Source organism: Bufo bufo, chromosome 6 (genome assembly GCF_905171765.1).
Source record: "Bufo bufo chromosome 6, aBufBuf1.1, whole genome shotgun sequence".
In the NCBI taxonomy this organism is placed as follows: Eukaryota; Metazoa; Chordata; class Amphibia; order Anura; family Bufonidae; genus Bufo; species Bufo bufo.
The window spans coordinates 327,520,905-327,543,516 of NC_053394.1; the positions used below are offsets into that span (position 1 = coordinate 327,520,905).

The window sequence follows — 22,612 nt, forward strand, 5'->3', positions numbered from 1 at the left end:
CTATAACCTAAAACTTTGTGACAGAATCCCTTTAAGGTGAAATAGGGCCGAGTCCTTAAGGGGTTAAGATATCATTAAAAGTTACATTTTATTATATGGGAAGGTGTTCTAGCTTTACGTATAATTTATACTTCCACATTTGTCTATAGACTGCCGAGGCGGTCTTTGTTCTGACCATCATGGGAGTACAGTACAATAAATGCGTGATAAGACTGCTTCATAAAATTAGCAATGGATAAGACAAGTGAAATCCTCTAGGCATATATTGTTTGTAAAATATTAGATTTATTAATGCATGCAGATTTTGGTGTAGGTTTTTTATATGCAGATTAGGATGCAGATCTTTGTGAAGTTTGATGTGGATCTCCGTGCAGATTACATCCCACATTGAAATGAATGGAGACATTTTTACGTCCTTGCGACAATACCTACACAGGAGTGCAGATTTCCAAACAAAATCCACACAAAAAACATATGTTTTACTTGTGACTTTTGGTGCGGATCTGAGGTGGTTTTACAGTGGATTGCATTGAAAAGAGTGAAATCAGCACATAAAAGAAATTGCACAATGGCCTGTTTCATACGGTCAGTATTTTGCATCAGTATTTGTTCAGTATTTGTAAGGGCTCAAGCAGACCAACATAAGGGCTCCGTGCCTGTGCTGCAGACCGCAAATAGCGCTCCACAGTGCATGGGCACCAGCCTTGTGCACTCCATGGTGCAGATGTGGACTTGAATGGGTCCACAAAATACGGCAAAAGATAGGACATGTGTTATCTTTTGCGGACCTGAAAGCCCACCGAAGCACTTCCGCAACTGAAAATCAGTTCCATTCATTTCAATGGGGGCAGCAAGCACATGGATTTCTGCGAGCCCCATTCAGGTGAATGGATCTGATTTTCAGTCGCAGAAAATTCTGCAACAAAATCTGCAGAGTGTGAAGGCACCCTAAGGCTGGGTTCACACGGGCGTGACTGATTTGTTCAGGATGCGTCCCGGGTGTATTGCGGCAAACCCGCGCGAGTAGGTACCCAATTGCAGTCAGTTTTGACTGCGATTGCGTTCCGTTTTTATCGCGCGGGTGCAATGTGTTTTGCACGCGCGTGATAAAAAACTGAATGTGGTACCCAGACCCGAACTTCTTCACAGAAGTTCGGGTTCGGGTTTGGGTTAGGTGTTGTGTAGATTGTATTATTTCCCCTTATAACCATGTTATAAGGGAAAATAATAAAGATCGGGTCCCCATCCCGATCGTTTCTTAGCAACCGTGCGTGAAAAATCGCACCGCCAGTGGCGTCTCTAGCTTTCAAATTTTGGGGGGGCACACTAGGGGCCAGGACAAAAGTTGGAGGGGGGCAGCTATAACAACGATACATTTACACAAGTATGCTTAGAAATGCTGCGATACTTTACCCAATACCTAAAATCACAACAAGAAAGAAAAGTCCTGCTGTCTGTGGTTTTTAAAAAAAATAAAAATCACTCAGATTTCAACATGTCCTAGTTGCCTGTGGATGACACTTTTATAGGGAGGGGGATCTGTGGAGGACACTGCTATGGGGGGGGATCTGTGGATGACACATACCGTATATAGCATCTTGTGCTATATGTGTCATCCACAGATCCCCCTCCCTTTAACAGTATCATCCACAGATCCCCCTCCCTATAACAGTGTCATCCACAGATCCCCCTCCCTATAACAGTGTCATCCACAGATCCCCCTCCTTATAACAGTGTCATCCACAGATCCCCCTCCTTATAACGGTGTCATCCACAGATCCCCCTCCTTATAACAGTGTCATCCACAGATCTCCCTCCCCGCCTCTCACAGGAGTGTACATTTGACATTTCTAAACTGTAATCCATATCCTGCAGTAACTTTAAATCAGGATTCAGCGGCCGCTCATCTCTACTAGTACCTTAACCTTACACCACTCGGCTAGCTTCGGTAACAGGGCCAGGCTACAGCCTACAGGCACTGCCTGTTAGTTGTTACCGAGCGAGCGCTGATTTCTGCAGGTCAGAGGATACGGATTACAGTTTAGAAGAAATGTACACTCCTGTGAGAGGTCCAGTGGCAGATCCAGACCCTGGTCTCGGGAGGGGCACTTCCAGATTATTTTCTGTCCGCCGCCACAGAACAAGGGTGCTTAAAGAACAGACTACACAGTGTAGAGGTATACTGTATATTGTGTGGCACAGTGTAGAGGTATACAGTATATTGTGGGGCACAGTGTAGAGGTATACTGTATATTGTGTGGCACAGTGTAGAGGTATACTGTATATTGTGTGGCACAGTGTATGCTATATGTGTATAACAAACATATTTCACATGAAAACTTACAATTACTTGGCTTGACCCTTGGGCATCTCGGACACCACTTCAACACTTGGCTGGGGGGCTCGGTGGAAGCTGATGTTGTGTTTTATCCTAATGAGAAATATTTCATAATAAGGATTTGGAGAAGGGGCAGAGGGATAGCAGAGCAGGGAGAGGCTGGTGCTGCTACTAGGGGGTCATACCATGGGGGAGTAATAAAGCCCACCATAATGCCCCCCCCCCCCAGTAGAAATAATTCTCCTTATAATGTGACAATGCAAAAAATACCCCCTTGTAATGCCTCCAGTTGAGCTAATGTCCCAGTATAAAATACCCCTTCTTAGTGCCCCCCGTAGATTACTCCATAGTACTCCTCTCCCCCCCTTCCCCATAGTACCCACCATAATGTGTCCCAGTATAAAATGCTACTGTACAGAGCCCCCCATATAAAATACCCCTTCTTTGTGGCCTCAGTAGATGCCCCTATAGTGCCCACCAATAATGTGCCAGTAATAAGTGCCCCATCATGTGCCAGTAATAAGTGCCCCATCATGTGCCAATAATAAGTGCCCCCATCATGTGCCAGTAATAAGTGCCCCCATCATGTGCCAGTAATAAGTGCCCCCATCATGTGCCAGTAATAAGTGCCCCCATCATGTGCCAGTAATAAGTGCCCCCATCATGTGGCAGTAATAAGTGCCCCCATCATGTGCCAGTAATAAGTGCCCCCATCATGTGCCAGTAATAAGTGCCCCCATCATGTGCCAGTAATAAGTGCCCCCATCATGTGCCAGTAATAAGTGCCCCCATCATGTGCCAGTAATAAGCCCCCCCAATGTGCCTGTAAAACGATTGTAAAAAAAAAAAAAAACACTTACATGTCAGCGATGCGATGCAGGCCTCTTCCGGCCTGTGTCCCGCGCTGTATGGCGCAGGCGGCACGATAACGTCATCGCGCCGGCCTTTGATAGGCTGCAGGCACTAGGCCGACAGCCTATCAGAGGAAGGGGAAGGGACACGCCTCTCCCTTCCCTGCCCCGCCGCAGCACAGGCAGATTACTATGGAGATGAGCGCAATGGAAGCGCTCATCTCCCTGTGCCCGGCTGCAGCCGCTGAGTTGGGGGGCATTTTAGTTGGGGGGGCACATGGGGGGGGGCACAGCGTGATGTAGGGGGGGCCGTGGCCCCCTTTGGCCCCCCCTGGTGACGCCACTGCGCACCGCATCCGCACTTGCTTGCGGATGTTTGCGATTTTCACGCAGTCCCATTCACTTCTATGGGGCCTGCGTTGCGTGAAAAACGCACAAAATAGAACATGCTGCGATATTCACGTAACGCACAAGTGATGCGTGAAAATCACCGCTCATGTGAACAGCCCCATAGAAATGAATGGGTCCGGATTCAGTGCGGATGCAATGCGTTCACCTCACGCATTACACCCGCACGGAAATCTCGCCCATGTGAACTCAGCCTAAGGCCCCTTTCAGACAAGCGAGTGCGATTCGTGACGTGAACGCATAGCACCCGCACTGAAACCTGACCCATTCATTTCAATGGGTCTATGTACATGAGCTTTTGGCCTCATGCACACGACCGTTGTGTGCATCCGCGTCCGTTCCGTCATTTTTCACAGTATAGCGGAGGTCCAATTAATTTCTATGGAGCTGTGAAAAAAAACTGATAGTCCTCCGTTTATTCTCTGCGTCCGTGATCCGTGATTCCAGTCCGTCAAAAAAAATATAACCAGTCCTATTCTTGTCAGTGGAAAACGGAGAACGGACCCATTCAGGTCAATGGGTCCGTCAAAAAAAACGGATGCACAACTGGTATGTCATCCGTGTCCGCTTTTTTCTACAAGACCTTGGTGCATTAAAATTACACTTTTCATTAACCTTCCTTTTTTTTCCCCTGTCAGACCAAAAAAAAAGGGAGACACAAGGAAACACAACGGAAGCAAAATCGAACACGGACCACTGAAGCCAAATCACTGACAGTGAAAAAATACTGTCGTGTGCATGAGGCCTTTTTTTTTCACGCATCAGTTCTGCATTGCGTAAAAAACGCAGCATGTTCTATAGGCCTCATGCACACGACAGTGTTTTTTCACTGTCAGTGATTTGGCTTCAGTGGTCCGTGTACGATTTTGCTTCAGTTGTGTTTCCTTGTGTCTTCCTTCCTTTTTTTTCCCGTCAGACAAAAAAAAAAAAAGGAAGGTTAATGAAAAGTGTAATTTTATTGCACCAAGGTCTTGTAGGAAAAAACGGACGCGGACACGGATGACATAGCAGTTGTGCATCCGTTTTTTTTGACTGACCCATTGACTTGAATGGGTCCGTCCTCCGTTTTCCACTGACAAGAATAGGACAGGTTATATTTTTTTGACGGACTGGAATCACGGATCACGGACGCGGATAAAAAACTGAGGACTATCAGTTTTTTTTTCACAGCTCCGTAGAAATGAATGGGACCTCCGCTAAACTGTGAAAAATGATGGAACGGGCGCGGATGCACACAACGGTCGTGTGCATGAGGCCATATTCTGCGTTTTTCAAGCAGCCCTGACCCCATAGAAGTGAATGGGGCTTCAGTGAAAAACGCATTGCATCCGCAAGCAAGTGCGGGTGCGATGCGTTTTTCACTGATGGTTGCTAGGAGATGTTGTTTGTAAACCTTTCATTTTTTATCACGCGCGTGAAAAACGCATCAAAACGCATTGCACCCGCGCGGAAAAAACTGAACGCAATAGCAGACAAAACTGACTGAAGTTGCTTGCAAAATGGTGCGAGTTTCACTGAACGCATCCGGACCTAATCCGTCACGCTCATGTGAAAGAGGCCTAAGTGAATATGAACCTGTCTAAGGCTACCTTCACATATGCGGTAGCCTGTTCTGGCCATGGTGGCCAGACGTCCGGTTTTCGGACTTCCTGTCCTCGCACAGGCGCAGGGATGTCCTCATTTTCAGTAGCTCACACTCAGACAGCAGCTTTGTGTTGTCTGAGCCTGAGCTGCAGGCACAAACTGACCCTTTCCCCTCAAGCTCACCCAACGTTCTTCCAGTCATTTTTTTAAAATCTTTGTCTGCAGTGGGGCGTAGCCATAGTGTCTGGCTTTTGGGGGTGAATCGCGTGGCCACCCTACTTCCAGCAAGCAAGCAGAGGATCGTTTGGACACAAACCGCAGCATGCAGCGGTTTGTGTCCGACGGGTTTTCCGTATGTCGGAATTGGGCCGGTGGACATTCCTTTTGCATCCTGGAGTGCTGTATTCAGTTGATTTCGGCTGGCTGTACAAAATACGCACCGTGTACACTGAATCTGATGCACTTTGCTAGTACTGTATTAGGCCTCATGCACACAAATGTATTTTGTTTCCGTGTCCGTTCCGTTTTTTTGACGGATAGGATGCAGACCCATTGATTTCAATGAGTCCGCAAAAAATGGGGACAGCACACAGTATGCGATCCGCATCAGTATGTCCGTTCCGTAGCCCCGCAAAAAAAATAGAACATGTCCTATTCTTGTCCGTTTTAGGCATTGTTACAATGGATCCACCCAAAAAAAAAAAAAAACGGATGGCATACAGATGTCACCCGTTTTTTTTTTTGCGGATCCACAATTTGCGGACCGCAAAACACATACGGTCCTGTGCATGTAGCCTTATGCTGCAGATTTTCTGCACAGACAAAACGAACATGATCCACATTGTGTGCATTTACCTGAAGGGTGTCTGTACATGGTGCGTCCCAGCCATGGGACCCACATGTGTATTGCCCCTAATTGCTATGCTGCACCTGTACACGTCTTTTGAAAATATGCCAAGTACAAGTGAGACCCGACAAATAGCAGTAATCCACGTACATATCTCACAGCCGGGCCGCACAAGAACCCCAAAGCTTTACAAAACTCCACTCGTGGTGGAGGAAAAAAAATCAGCACAGATTCTACAGCATGCTGCGGGTTATCACCCGTCATGTGAGACCAAAACCCCTGCTACGTAGAAACCTAGCCTAAACCACTGACAGGTGAAGTGAATAACATTGGGGGTCCTTTACAATGATTGCCGTTTTACACTGGTCTTTGTGTCCACCATGCGCTAGTGGAGAAAGGGCCTAAGTTATGACAAGGCACAGGCATCATCATAAATTAGGCACATCGTCAGCAGCCCCTGACTGGAGTCATTTTTACTCCTCTTTATGCTCTGGCCTTGCCCCTGCCACTCCCAAATGGTGAAGATGTCATAAAAACGCCCGTTTGACAAAATAATGTTGCATGGGCGTTACAAAAACGGGGTCTTGCGACACCTAAGGTTGGTGTGGCGCACCTTGTAAATGACCAAATTTTTTATATTGTGACATTAGCTCCCGTTTAGTAATATAAGCATTGGTTTTCACAAGGACCAAAATAGCAGGGTATGCAGTGGTTTGTACCTACCAAATATGGTCCAAGGAAGGACAACCGATGACAGGGTCATGGAAACCCTAGTGGCAAGTGACTAGCTCCAAATGATTTTTTTTTATCCTGTGCTTTTAAGGCCCACTATAGTATTAGGTTATAGGATATGTGACCGCGGCACTCGATTTTGATAATCAGATATATTTATTTATAAGATACTCCATCCAAATATAGACATAAGTTAAGGCCAACGTTTCGGTCTCATCCCGAGACCTTGATCACGGCCTGAATATATGATGTCTCTGGTGTGGTGGATGGTCAGTCACGACTGACCATCCACCACACCAGAGACATCATATATTCAGGCCGTGATCAAGGTCTCGGGATGAGACCGAAACGTTGGCCTTAACTTATGTCTATATTTGGATGGAGTATCTTATAAATAAATATATCTGATTATCAAAATCGAGTGCCGCGGTCACATATCCTATAACTTGATTGCTATTACCGCTGAGCACCAGAACTCAACCACGGAGTGCCGTCCAAACAACCTCAAAATTGCACTATAGTATTAGAGCTCGGGTCCACCAGAGGATCCAATGGTACTCACAGCTTGCTGCAGATTAGTCAATGGTCATCTTCCTGACCCCTGTTCACAGCTGAAAGCATCTACAATGGGCATGGACTAGGAAGCGATGGAAGAAAGTAGATCAAACACATCTTCTTATATATCATGTGGATGGCTTTGAGTGCTTGAGGATCTAGAATCTAGATGGCATCAGGAGGCACTATATAATGACGGAGGCAGAGCAATGCTCTTGAAACTATTCTGCTGGGAAACCTTGGTTCCTGGCATTCATGTGGATATTACGTACATACTATATCACCTACCTAAACAGTGCGTCCCTTGCAACCGTATTCCCTAATGGCAGTGGCCCAGGATAATGCGACATGTAACCTGGCCCATACTGTTCAGGAATAGTTGGAGAAGCATAATAACAAAGTGTTAAAGGTGTTGGCTTGGCCTCCAGGTTCCCCAGATGTCAATCCCATTGATTATCTGTGGGATGTGCTGGAAAAACAAGTCTGACCCTCAGAAGCTTCCAGTGGCAACTTGCAGGACCTGCTGCCAATGTCTTTGTGCCAGACAGACACCTTCAGAGGTCTTAGGCTACGTCTACATTTGTCGCGACAGATAGGGCACAACTACACTGCAACATTTGTAGCACTAATGTCGCATGACAATTTTTATAATGGCAGTCTATGGTGTCGCACTGCAACATGCTGCGACTGCGACGCAACAGTCGCAGAAAGATCCATCTCGAATGGATTTTCTGCGACTGTTGCGTCACAGTCGCAGCATGTTGCATGTTGCAGTGCAACACCATAGACTGCCATTATAAAAATTGTCGCACGACAAATGTCGTCGTGTAGACCTAGCCTTATAGAGTCCATGTCTTGATGGGTCAGAGCTCTTTTGATTACACAATATTAGTTTTAATATTATGGCTGGTTGGTGTATGTCTTGTATTCGATGTTGAACTTTATTGCAGATTTCATCCTCTGTGACTGTTTCTTTCACCTGAGGTTTGTAAAAAGTCCTGCAAAGCTACAAAAACCTCAGCAATTGACTCCATACAAATCTTTGTGCCGTGAGGTATTGTCTGGTTTAGCAACATTAGGGGTTAAGATGCTTTGCGTTGTTGTGTGTGGTCATGATTGGTCCTAGGGTTAGACCTGACGTGTGTCTATGGGATGCCGGTTGCCAGTGCGGGAGGGTGTGCCCTGGGTGTGACTGACAGTGGACTCGCCCACTCCTTTCTGTGCCTAAGCACCCGCCTCTTCCAGAGAGGAAGGTGCCTCGCCCCTTGCAGAAGCAGCAGTGTGGACGAGTTCTGTAATTCCTGGTTTCTAAGGTAAGAAAGCACGTTGTAATAAACGGGACAGAATCGGATTCCTGGTGTTCTCAGGATACGGCCACATGGTTAGGTTTCTGCAGTGAAAGCCAAAATCAGGAGTGAATTCAAAAGTCGTATCTGCCCTGTATACTCCTTTTATGATCCACTCCTGATTTTGGCTTCCAAAACTGCTTGCAGATACCTGACTGTGTGGCCGTACCCTTGAGACCCCTGTGCGGGGTTACAGGGAGTGGTGCAGCCCCTCCTTTTTGGGTGTACTTTACATGTGTTCTGCATCGTGTACCTAAAGTGGAGCTTTGTATTCACATCTTGTTTTAGTACATTATCTTCTGCTGGTTGTGATCAGGTCTACTCCTCAGTGGCCCTCTTCTAAAAACCTTTATTTCTGCGTCCGTGAAGGCTCTTAGAAAGGGCATATTCACATGTGCAGGTTTTAAAGCTGTTTTTGAATCCAAAGCCAGAACTGGATTCAAAACAGAGGAGAGATGTAGCATCTGGTCTTAGTTAGTTAGCGCCTTCTCCATCTAGGATCCACACCTGATTTTGACTTCAGAAACAGCACATGTGAATGTACCCTAAAGCTCTTTCACACGAGCGGATGCCGTGCGTAGAATCCGCTGCATGAAAGACAGCCAAGACCCACTCCGGACAGCAGAGACACGGAGCATTAACATGATTGATAATGCTCTGTACCTCTCTGTGATCTTTTTACTACAAAATCACAGGGAGATAAGTGTCGCTTGCTACTTGCAACCAAAAATCCAACGGTATCTAATTCTTCAGTTTTTTTTTTTGTCTATTTAAGGGTACTTTCACACTAGCGTTTTTCTTTTCCGGCACTGAGTTCCGTTTTAGGGGCTCTATACCGGAAAAGAACTGATCAGTTCCATCCCCATGCATTCTGAATGGAGAGAAATCCGTTCAGTATGTCTTCAGTTCAGTCACTGAGCGGCGTTTTGGACGGAGGAAATGCCGCAGCATGTATTCTGTCAAAAATTCCTGTTCAAATGCCGGATATGGCATTAATTTACATTGAAATGTATTAATGCCGGATTCGGCATTAAAAATACTGCAATGCCGGATCCGTCCTGCGCAGACTGGTAAAAATGTGAAAAAAATATATAACGGATCAGTTTCTCCGGATGACATCCGGAGAGACAGATCCGTTCTTGCAATGCATTTGTAAGCCAGATCTGCATCCGGATCCGTCTACAAAAGCTGTCCGTTTGCATGCAGATTGACGGATCCGGCAGGCAGTTCCGGCGACGGAACTGCCTGCCGGATCTCTCTGCTGCAAGTGTGAAAGTAGTCTAAACGGGTTGTCTCACTTCGGCAAATGGCATTTATCATGTAGAGAAAGTTGATACAAGGTACTTACTAATGTATTGTGATTGTCCATATTGCCTCCTTTGCTGGCTGGATTAATTTCTCCATCACATTATAGACTGCTTGTATCCAGAGGTTACGACCACCGCTGCAATCCATCAGCCGTGGCCATTCTTGCACACCATAGGAAGCAGCGCTAGCCTCTCTGGTGGCCGGAACCCTGGAAGTGCACATAGGCTGGTACCTTTTCCTATGGTGTGCATGCATGACCACCGCTGCTGGATTGTGGGGTGGTCATAACCCCTGGATGCAAGCAGTGTCCAATGTGATGGAAAAGTGATTCAAGCCAGCAAAGGAAGCAATATGGACAATCACAGTACATTAGTATTTGATGTGACGTCTGCACCAAAATACTCATAAAATCTGCTAACATTCAGCCTCACAGAATTTTGCCTGCGAGAAGGATGAGCACGTTTATTCTTCTTGTAGATTCATGCGCTGATTCAGGACGCGACCACACATAGCATAAAGGCAAAATTGTGTGCAGAAAATATGCAGCATTTTACCATAGAGGTAAAGTGAATGAGATTTAGGGTGCATTCACACGACCGTGTTTTGCGTTCCGCATTTTGCGGACCGCACATGGCTGGCGCTATATAGAGAATGCCTATTCTTGTCCGCAACCGCGGACAAAAATAAGACATGCTCCATATTTTTTGCGGGGCCGCGGAACGAAACAACGGATGTGGACAGCACACAGTGTGCCGCCCACATCTTTTGCGGCCCCATTAAAATGAATGGGTCCGCACCCTTTCCGCAAAATTGCGGAACGGATGTGGATCCATTTATACGGTTGTGTGAACGCACCCTTAATCAAATGTGCAGTGACATGCTGAGTGTATTTACTGTGGTTTCCAACCTTTGCTATCCATAGGGTGAAATTCTGTGGTCAAATTTAGAGCAGAAATTTTGCTCATGTGGCCGTGCCCCAAGACTACCCGCACACCTAGCAGATTATGAGCAGTTTTTCCATGCAGATTCTTGCTCGGAAAAACTACAGTGAAATACAGTACCAGCAAACTGTATGAGATGTCACAGATCTTATGTTCAATTAGCTTTTTTGTTCTGTGCAGCATTGAACCTGCTGTGTGGATTTTAAAACCTCTAGCATGTCAGTTCATTGTGCAGATTTTACCGTTTTCAATGCAAAGATGAGATCTGCAGCAAATCCACACCAAAACCCGCCAATAGCACATGTGGTTTTTGGTGCAGAGACCCACAGAGATCTGTGTGTATTTTCTGTAAACCTGCAACCGCGTGCAGGTCCACACTGATTTGTTTAAGTCTAGTGGTGGTTTTTGGCACTGATTTGATGAGGATTTGCCGCAGATCTCATCCTTCCGTTGAAAAGGGGATAATCCGCAGCTTAAACGGCAAAGCATCTGCAATGCAATCTGCAAAGTGTACATGAGATTTGTGTAATGGCACTGGCACTGTACTACTCTCCGTTTTTTCTGCGTGGGGAAACCGCACGTATTCTACAACCTGTGCAGGTGGTCTAATGGTGGTTTCACATGGTGCAGCTTTGTGTGCAAGAAATCTGCACCGAAAACGCACATAAATCCACAGAACTTATTGTGGTTTTGGTGCGTTTTTTTTAATGCGGTTTGTGGTGCAGATTTGATGCAGTTTTTCTGGCAGATCTCTACACAAAAAACAAAAACAATTGACAAGCTGTAGATTTTAAAAGCCACACAGCAGGCCAATTCTGCCCCCCCCCCCCAAAAAGGCAAATCTTGTGTAATCTCATACACTTTGCTGATACTGTAATATGTTGCATTTTTTCCACATGGAAAAACGGAACATAATTCGCACCACATTAGGGCACATTTACGACTACCAGATTTTTTCCGGTCTTATTTTCGCCCCCTCTGTGCTGCCACTAGATACGTCGAATTTATGAAGAGGCGTGCGCCTGGAGTAAAAACTACGCCAGCCACTGGGTGGTGTAATTTTTAGCTTACATTTGCGCCTATTTCCAGGTGTAAATGGAAGTAAATTTTCCAGGGCTGGACTCTTAGCATGGCCCCCGACACGGCCCTGTCACACCCAACTGGCGTACAAGGTGCAAAACTGACTGTGCGCCAAAATTGTGTTACACCGCCAGGCAGAAAAGGGAACTTGCGACACTTTTTACATCTAAATGTAAATGTGCCCCATTAACTGGAGAAAGCATCAGACTTGCATTTCTGCCATAGATACAAGCCGAACGTTGATGTGTGAATGGACCCTTAGGCCTCTTTTACACAAGTGAGTTTTCTGCGCCGCTGCGATGCGTGAACTGGACGCATAGCACCCCCACTGAATCCTGAGCCATACATTCCAATGGGTCTGTTTACATGAGCGTTTTTTTTTTACGCATCAGTTCTTTGTTGAGTAAGAATTGCAGCCTGTTCTATATTCTGCGTTTTTCACGCAGCCCTGGCCCCATAGAAGTGAATGGGGCTTCAGTGAAAAATGCATTGCATCAAAACTGATTGCACCCGTGCAGACAAAACTGAAACGCAATCGCAGACAAAACTGACTGAACCTGCTTGCAAAATTATGCGCGTTTCACTAAACGCATCCTGAGCCAATCCGTCTCATTCGTGTGAAAGAGATCTTAGGCCACCTGCATATGTTGCGGAATACGTTTTGTTTTCCGTGTGTATTTCTTTGCGGAAGAACCGCTGTGTAGTACAGTACCAGCAACGTGTATGCGATTACACAAATCTCAGGTACACTTGCAGATTTCCAAATCGCAGCATATCAATTATGTTTGCGGTTTCAGCTGCGGATTTCACCCTTTTCCAATGGAGGGTGAGATCTGCGGCAAAAAAGCATCTAATCGGCACCAAAATCTGCAGAAATGCAGATAAATCTGCACGGAGATTGGATTGGTGTGGGTCTTATGCGTGTTTACCGGCCTTAGGGTACCTGCGCATGATGAGGATTTTCATGCAGAAAACCTGCAGTGTTAATACAGTGCCAGCAAAGTGAAAGAAGTTAAACACATCTCAGGCACACTTAGCTTTTTTTTTTTCTTCTGTGCCGAAATTGACCTGTTGTGAGGATTTTAAAATCTGCATCTCCCACCTAGACTACTGCAACACTCTCCTCTGCGGCCTTCCATCTAGCACTCTCGCACCCCTCCAATCTATCCTCAACTCTGCTGCCCGACTAAGGCTGAGTTCACACGAGCGTGTCCGGATGCGTTGCGGCAAACCCGCGCGAGTAGGTACCCAATTGCAGTCAGTTTTGACTGCGATTGCGTTCCGTTGTTCAGTTTTTATCGCGCGGGTGCAATGCGTTTTGCACGCGCGTGATAAAAACTGACTGTGGTATCCAGACCCGAACTACTTCACAGAAGCTCAGGTTTGGGTTCGGTGTTGTGTAGATGTTATTATTTTCCCTTATAACATGGTTATAAGGGAAAATAATAGTATTCTTTTAATACAGAATGCTTAGTAGGTGGTCAATTGAGGGTTAAAAAATAAAAAATAATTAACTCACCTTCTCCTCTTGATCGCGTAGCTGCCGGTCTCTTCTTACTACTTTAATCATGAGCTAACAGCTAAAGGACCTGTGGTGACGTCAGATCACATGGTCCAATCACATGGTCCATCACCACGGTGCGGATGCTATGCGATTTTCACAGATGGTTGCTAAGGAGATGGTGATATTAAATAGGGAGGAGGTCCATTCACTTTATTATTTTCTATTATAACATAGTTCTAATGGAAAATCATAGCATTCTTTAATACAGAATGCTAAGTATAATGTCCCTTAAAGTTGAAAAAAAAGAAATAAAAAATGACTCACCTCAGCCGTTATCTTCTTCTTTCTTCCTGCGGGACCTGCAAAAGGACCTGTGCAGACGTCATTGCGCTCACCACGTGGTGAGCGCAATGACGTCAGCGCAAGTCCTGCTGAATAAAGATAGAAGATCTTTATATCTTCATTCAGCAGGACCCGCACTGACATCAACGCGCTCACCGCGTGGTGAGCGCAATGACGTCTGCACAGGTCCTTTTGCAGGTCCCGCAGGAAGAAAGAAGACGATAACGGCTGAGGTGAGTCACTTTTTTAAATTATTTTTCAACTTCAAGGGACATTATACTTAGCATTCTGTATTAAAGAATGCTATGATTTTCCATTAGAACTATGTTATAATGGAAAATAATAAACTCTACATAACACCTAACCCAAACCCGAACTTCAGTGAAGAAGTGCACTCGCGCAGAGAAACTGAACAACACAATCGCAGACAAAACTGACTGAAATTGCGTGCGCACATTACGGGAAACCCGCGCAACGCATCCGGACCAAATCCGTGACGCCTGTGTACAAGGGGCCTTACAGTTCTGGAGTGTATTGGATAACACTGGCAGCATTATGTCAGTGTTATACAATACATTCCAGACCTCTAAGGGTTACATAGCATCATAAATCAATACAATGCTATGCGACCAGTCAGTGGTGGGAGATCAGGCCGGGAGCTGCGGACTCGCTGCATGGCACGCTCGTCTGAAGGGGCATTAGCTTTTAAACATCCAATGGCTGCATTGTTTTGAAGCTTCTCCAGTTCATTGTAATGCTTCACTTTTAATAGAACGTGTGGATCCTCTTCCATTTCAAGTATTTTAAGGCCCCTTTCACACAAGCGAGTTTTCCGCACAGGTGCAATGCATGACGTGAACGCATAGCACCCGCACTGAATCCTGACCTATTAATTTCAATGGGTCTGTGTCCATGAGCATTTTTTATTTTTTTTCATGCATCAGTTCTGCGTTGCGTGAAAAACGCAGCATGTTCTACATTCTGCGTTTTTCACGCAGCCCTGGCCCCATAGACGTGAATGGGGCTTCAGTGAAAAACGCATTGCATCCAATGGTTTCACGTGCGTGAAAAACGCATCAAAACGCATTGCACTCGCACGGAAAAAACTGAACGCAATTGCAGACAAAACTGACCTTGCTTGCAAAATGGTGTGAGTTTCACTGAACGCATCCAGACATAATCCGTCACGCTCGTGTGAAAGGGCCCTAAAGGGTAAAACTTGTTTTTAGAGACATTTCAGGAATGTATTAGCAGCTTATTCAGGAGACCAATGCCTCCTGCCCCGCATACAAAAAAATCATAGCAAAGCTTTCACAGTATCAGGCCTCATGCACACGACCGTATGTATTTTGCAGTCTGCAAAAAAACGGATCCCCAAAAATTACGGATGACGTCTGTGTGGAACAGCTGGCCCTTAATAGAACAGTCCTTTCCTTGTCCGTAATATTTTTTTGCGGAACGGAAATACGGACATGCGGAAACGGAATGCACACGGAGTAACTTTTTTTTATTTATTTTTTGCAGACCCATTGAAGTGAATAGTTTCGCATACGGTCCGTAAAAAAAACCTGAACGGACACGGAAAGAAAATACGTTCGTGTGCATGAGCCCTTAGGCTGAGGCCATAGGTTTTTGTATTGCCGTGGTTTAACCAAACATTATGGAAAAAGCATCTGATCAGAGTATATTGTATGGGCTCTCCCTTAGGCCTCATGCACACGAACATTGTTTTGGTCCGCATCCGAGCGGCAGTTTTTGCGGCTTGGATGCGGACCGATTCGCTTAAATGGTGCCGCAAAAGATGCGGACAGCCTCCGTGTGCTGTCCGCATCTGTTGCTCTGTTCCGTGGTCCGCAAAAACAATATAACCTGTCCTATTCTTGTCCGTTTTGCAGACAAGAATAGGCAGTTATATTAATTGCTGTCCGTGCCGTTCCGCAAATTGCGGAACGCACACGGACGCCATCTGTGTTTTGTGGATCCGCAATTTGCAGACCACAAAACCATAACGGTCGTGTGCATGAGGCCTTAAAGAGTTTTTTCAGAGCTTGGATACTTATGGCCTATCCTTTAGGCCTATCTGATGTCCTGCAGCCCCACCAATGAGCTGATTAAAGTAGCTTTGGAGCCCTGGTGAGAGTGGCGTCCCCTTCGTTGTTTAGTGCCATTCCTTTTGTAATGGCTGTGCCTGGTACTGCATCTCTCTGGAGCTCGGTCCTGTTTTGACTCTTTAGGATCTTCTGGTTAAGGCCTCATGCACACGACCGTATTTTTTTGCGGTCCGCAAAACGGGGTTCCGTTTTCCCGTGATCCGTGACCGTTTTTTCGTCCGTGGGTCTTCCTTGATTTTTGGAGGATCCACGGACATGAAAAAAGAGTCGTTTTGGTGTCCGCCTGGCCGTGCGGAGCCAAACGGATCCGTCCTGAATTACAATGCAAGTCAATGGGGACGGATCCGTTTGACGTTGACACAATATGGTGCCATTTCAAACGGATCCGTCCCCATTGACTTTCAATGTAAAGTCTGGAGTCCCTTTTATACCATCGGATCGGAGTTTTCTCCAATCCGATGGTATATTTTAACTTGAAGCGTCCCCATCACCATGGGAACGCCTCTATGTTAGAATATACTGTCGGATATGAGTTAGATCGTGAAACCTCATTTCCGACAGTATATTCTAACACAGAGGCGTTCCCATGGTGATGGGGACGCTTCTAGTTAGAATATACTACAAACTGTGTACATGACTGCCCCCTGCTGCCTAGCAGCATCCGATCACTTACAGGGGGCCGTGATCAGCACAATTAACCCCTCAGGTGCCGCACCTGAAGGGGTTAATTGTACTATCATATCCCCCTGTAAGAGATCAGGGCTGCCAGGCAGCAGGGGGCAGACCCCCCCCCCCCTCCCCAGTTTGAATATCATTGGTGGCCAGTGCGGCCCCCCCCCCCCTTCCTCCCTCTATTGTAATAATTTGTTGGTGGCACAGTGTGCCCCAACGCCCCCCCCCTTCCTCCCTCTATTGTAATAATTCGTTGGTGGCACAGTGTGCCCCAACGCCCCCCCCCTTCCTCCCTCTATTGTAATAATTCGTTGGTGGCACAGTGTGCCCCCCCCCCCCTTCCTCCCTCTATTGTAATAAATCGTTGGTGGCACAGTGTGCGCCCCCCCCCTTTCCTTCCTCTATTGTAATAAATCGTTGGTGGCACAGTGTGCGCCCCCCATTGGCCCCCCCTCCCTCTATAGCATTAACAACATTGGTGGCCAGTGTGCGGCCTCCCATCTACCCCCCCGATCATTGGTGGCAGCGGGTTACTAGCAATAGTACAATAGTAAAAGATTCATACTTACCTGGGAGCTGCAATGTCTGTGTCCGGCCGGGAGCTCCTCCTACTGGTAAGTGACAGTTCATTTAGCAATGCGCCGCACAGACCTGTCACTTACCAGTAGGTGGAGCTCCCGGCCGGACACGAACATCGCAGCAGCCGGTAAGTATGAATCTTCTACTATTGTACTATTGCTAAGTAACCATGGCAACCAGGACTGTAGTAGCGTCCTGGTTGCCATGGTTACCGATCGGAGCCCCAGCGATTAAACTGGGACTCCGATCGGAACTCCGCTGCCACCAATGATGGGGGGGGGGGGGAGATGGGAGGCCGCACACTGGCCACCAATGTTGTTAATGCTATAGAGGGATGGGGGGCGCACACTGTGCCACCAACAAATTATTACAATAGAGGGAGGGAGGGGGGGGGGGGCGCACACTGTGCCACCAACGAATTATTACAATAGAGGGAGGGGGGGGGGGCGCACACTGTGCCACCAACAAATTATTACAATAGAGGGAGGGGGGGGGGGGCCGCACTGGCCACCAACCTATTATTACAATGGGGGGGGGGGGGCCGCACTGGCCACCAATGATATTCAAACTAGGGAGGGGGGGGGGGGTCTGCCCCCTGCTGCCTGGCAGCCCTGATCTCTTACAGGGGGCCGTGATCAGCACAATTAACCCCTTCAGGTGCCGCACCTGAAGGGGTTAATTGTGCTGATCACGGCCCCCTGTAAGAGATCGGGTGCTGCCAGGCAGCAGGGGGCAGTCTTGTACACAGTTTGTAGTGTATTCTAACTAGAAGCGTCCCCATCACCATGGGAACGCTTCTGTGTTAGAATATACTGTCGGTTCTGAGTTTTCACGAAGTGAAAACTCAGCTTTGAAAAAGCTTTTATGCAGACGGATCTTCGGATCCGTCTGTATAAAAATTAACCTACGGCCACGGATCACGGACACGGATGCCAATCTTGTGTGCATCCGTGTTCTTTCACGGACCCATTGACTTGAATGGGTCCGTGAACCGTTGGCCGTGAATAAAATAGGCCAGGAAACACGGATCACGGATGCGGCTGCAAAACGGTGCATTTTCCGATTTTACCACGGACCCATTAAAAGTCAATGGGTCCGCGAAAAAAAAACGGAAAACGGCACAACGGCCACGGGTGCACACAACGGTCGTGTGCATGAGGCCTAACGTTTTAGATTTAGATTAATACATTTTATCCGGATTGCTTAAACTTCTGAATCAGACTTCGCAATGTTTTTGCCAACATCAGGTAATAATTTTATTTTAGAATTGGAGTTGTAGAAAGAATTATTACAAACCATTGTGACAATACTAATTACTTCCCATGGTGTCACAGAGAAGGACCTGAGGGCATGGTTTAGGCGGTTTATGAACACATTCCTGACTGAATACTATTAAGGCCCCTTTCACATGAGCGAGTATTCCGCGCGGGTGCAATGCATGATGTGAACGCATTGCGCCCGCATGGAATCCTGACCCATTCACTTCAATGGTGCTGTGTACATGAGCGTTGGTTTTCACGCATCACTTGTGCGTTGTGGGAAAATCGCAGCGTGTTCTATATTCTGAGTTTTTCACGCAACACTGGCTCCATAGAAGTGAAAATCGCATTGCACCTGCAAGCAAGTGCGGATGCGATGCATTTTTCACGGATCGTTGCTAAGAGATGTTGTTTTTATACCTTCAGTTTTTTATCACGTGCGTGCAAAACGCATTAAATCGCATTGCACCCACGCGATAAAAACTGAACGCGATCTCATACAAAACTGACTGACCTTGCTTGCAAAATTGCGCATTTTTCACTGAACTCATCCGGACCTAATCCGCTCACCCTTGTTTGCAAGGGGCCTAATGTTTTCAGTTCTCGTCCGGTCATGTTTAAGTTGCCTACTGACTGACCCTGGGGTAAGCTTTGATTTCCCCTCCCTGCAGCCACTAGTCTTTTTTAGAAACTCTACAGTGTAAGGCCTCATGCACACGACAGTGGTTTTTCTCCGTTTTTTTTGCGGATAGGATGGGGACCCATTCATTTTAATGGGTCAGCAAAAAAATGCTGATTGTTCATCCGTTTGTGTTCCGCGTCCGTTGTCCGTGTTTCCCTTCAGCAAAAAAAATTGTGCATGTCCTACTTTTTTCTCATTTGCGGACAAGGATAGGCATTTATTACAAGGGATCTGCGGAATAAAACGGATCCTCCAAAAAAAACTGATGCCGCATCCTTTTTTTTGCGGATGCACAATTTGCGGACGCAAAAAACAACTGTCGTGTGCATGAGGCCTAAGGCCCCTTTCACACGGGCGAGTATTCCGCGCGGGTGCAATGCGTGATGTGAATCCTGACCGATTCATTTCTATGGGGCTGTACACACGAGCGGTGATTTTCACGCATCACTTGTGCGTTGCGTGAAAATCTCAGCATGCTCTATATTGTGCGTTTTCCACGCAACGCAGGCCCCATAGAAGTGAATGGGACTGTGTGAAAATCGCAAGCATCCGCAAGGCGCAAGCAAGTGCGGATGCGGTGCGATTTTCACGCACGGTTGCTAGAAGACGATCGAGATGGAGACCCGATCATTATAGGGAAAATAATAGCATTCTGAATACAGAATGCATAGTACAATAGCGCTGGAGGGGTTAAAAAAAATAAAATAAAATAAAAAATTTAACTCGCCTTAATCTACTTGACCGCGGAGCCCGGCTTCTCTTCTGTCTTCTTCTTTGCTGTGTGCAGGAAAAGGACCTGTGGTGATGTCACTCCGGTCATCACATGATCTTTTACCATGGTGATGGATCATGTGATGACCGGAGTGACGTCATCACAGGTCCTTTTCCTGCACACCGCAAAGAAGAAGACAGAAGAGATGCCGGGCTGCGCGATCAAGTGGATTAAGGTGAGTTAAATAATTTTTTATTTTTTTTAACCCCTCCAGAACCCCTATTCAGAATGCTATTATTTTCCCTTATAACCATGTTATAAGGGAAAATAATAGCAATCTACAGAACACTGATCCCAAGCCCGAACTTCTGTGAAGAAGTTCGGGTTTGGGTACCAAACATGCCGATTTTTCTCACGCGCTTGCAAAACGCATTACAATGTTTTGCACTCGCGCGGAAAAATCGCGCATGTTCCCGCAAAGCACCCGCACCTTTTCTCGCAACGCCCGTGTGAAAGAGGCCTAAGGGCTCATTCACATGGCCGTTCCGTGCACTGGGGGGGCGCAATTTGCGGTCCCCAATGCATAAGCCCCATCTGTGTGGCTGCCGCGATTGATCTAGACCCATTCAACTTAATTGGATCCGTGATCCGTCCACACCACAAAAAAATAGAACATGTTCTACTTTTTTGTGGTGCGGAGGCACGGACAGAAACCTCAAGGAGGCACTTCATAGTGCTTCCGTGGGGTACCGTGCCTCCGTTTTGCAACGCACCTTCCAGATTGCAGACCCATTCAAGTGAGTGGGTCATTTTTAGCGGGCCGCAATACGGGCGCAGCCGAACAATGGCCATGTGCATGAGCCCTAAGAGCCCATTCACACAAACATTTTGGATCACATCCAATGAGCATATTTTGCGGATGAGATGCTGGCCTATTCATTTCAATGGGGCTGCAAAAGGTGCGGACAGTCTTGGTGTGTTGTCTGCATCTGTATGTCCTAACCGCAGCGCCACAGAAAAGAGAGATTTTGTGGACAAGAATAGGGATTTCTAACATATGTAGGAATGTGCGGAAGCGCAAAATAAGGGTCCATTTACACGTCCGTAAGTGTTCTGCGGATCCGCAAAACACAGACACTGGCAATGTGCATTCCGCAATTTGCGGCACTATAATAGAAAATGCCTAATCTTGTGCGGATAAGAATAGGGACATGTTCTATATTTTTGGCGGAAACGAAAGCACGGATGCGGAAGTGCGGATCCGGACAGTACATTCCGTGCCCATTGAAAATAAATGGGTCTGCACCCGTTCCGCAAAATTGCGGAACAGATGCGGACCCATTTTGTGGACGTGTGAATGGACCCAACACACTTGGCCAGTATCTGTGGTTTGCAGCCCCGTAATTTGCGGAGCACAAAACGGACACAGTCATGTGAATGGGCCCTAACACAGTACACGCTAGGTAGACAAGATTTTCCTATCTACAAAGTGTGGAAACTGTGCAGAGCAGGTCAATTTAGATTTCGGATCTATAGCAGTTTTCATGCAGAAAATCCCCTTTTAGTTATCTTCTGCCTGAAATCCACAGGAATAATGGCTGATGCAGTTTTTGAGTGGGGTTGCTACATATCTCTGTCCAAAATAAAAGAATGTTCCCTGGCTCCCTCTTTTGCCCCCATGCCAGTCTTTGTATACACTAATTTGGCTTCCTGTGATGCTGGCTCATCCCATGTGACCACTGCAGCCAATCAAACCCTGCAGTGGTCACGTGGAACGTCATCACGGTAAGGCCTCTTTCACACTACCGTATTTTTTATTTTATTTTTTTTCAGTTTTGCGGGCCTTTTTTTGCGTTCCGTATACGGAACCATTCATTTCAATGGGTCCGCAAAAAAACGGAATGTACTCCGTATGCATTCGGTTTTCGTGTTTCCGTATCTCCGTTCCATGCAAAGATAGAACATGTCCTATATTTGGCCACAAATCACGTTCCGTGGCTCCATTTAAGTCAATGGGTCCGCAAAACAACAGAAATGCATACGGAAAGGCATCCGTATGTCTTCCGTATCAGTTCAGTTTTTTGCGGAACCATCTATTGAAAATGTTATGCCCAGCCCAATTTGTTCTATGTAATTACTGTATACTTTATATGCCATATGGAAAAACGGAACCGAAACACAACGGTAACAAAAAAACGGAACAACGGATCCGTGAAAAACGGACCGCAAAACATTGAAATAGCCATATGGTAGTGTGAAAGAGGCCTAAGCCGGATTATACGGGGACTGGCACAGGAACAAGGAAAACGCCATATAATTCTTTATTTATTTTTTTGGTATTTTCTTCTTCGCGGATGCGGTCCGTGTGCATCCTACACTTTTTGCAGGACCCCCTGTAAAAATAAAAATGGACAAGAATGCGGTGTGGACCGTGCACAGATCCGTGTGCTGCCTGTTTTGTTTGCAGACCCATAGAAATGAATGTTAAGAAATGAGCGAAATGATTCTACAGATGCCATTTTCTTTTTCACTTCAATAGAAATTTCCTATCCTTGTCTGCAAAACGGACATGAATAGGACCTTATTTTTTTTGCGGGGCAGAACAGACGTGCGGGTGTGGGCAGCACATGGTGTGCTGTCTGCATCTTTTGCAGCTCCATTGAAATGAATCCGCAAAAAATTCAGAACGGAGGTGAAGGAAAAATATATTCGTATGCATTCGACGGCAGAAATTAGCATTTACATTTCTTATTTTCTAGAA

General features: G+C 46.4%; 1 protein-coding gene across 4 annotated transcripts in view; it reads left to right on the forward strand.

The window, feature by feature from the left end:
* Positions 1-22,612, forward strand: part of CPNE1 (copine 1) — a 138,213-nt gene that overhangs the window by 65,187 nt on the left and 50,414 nt on the right. For 2 of the 4 annotated variants that reach the window (XM_040434801.1, XM_040434798.1), the window contains exon 1: positions 8,522-8,628. The exons of the other annotated variants lie outside the window; for them this stretch is intronic. The gene's annotated coding sequence lies outside the window, so the exon portion shown is untranslated. Of the gene's footprint in view, positions 1-8,521; positions 8,629-22,612 lie in introns of those variants that run through there. 4 annotated transcript variants of the gene reach the window in all.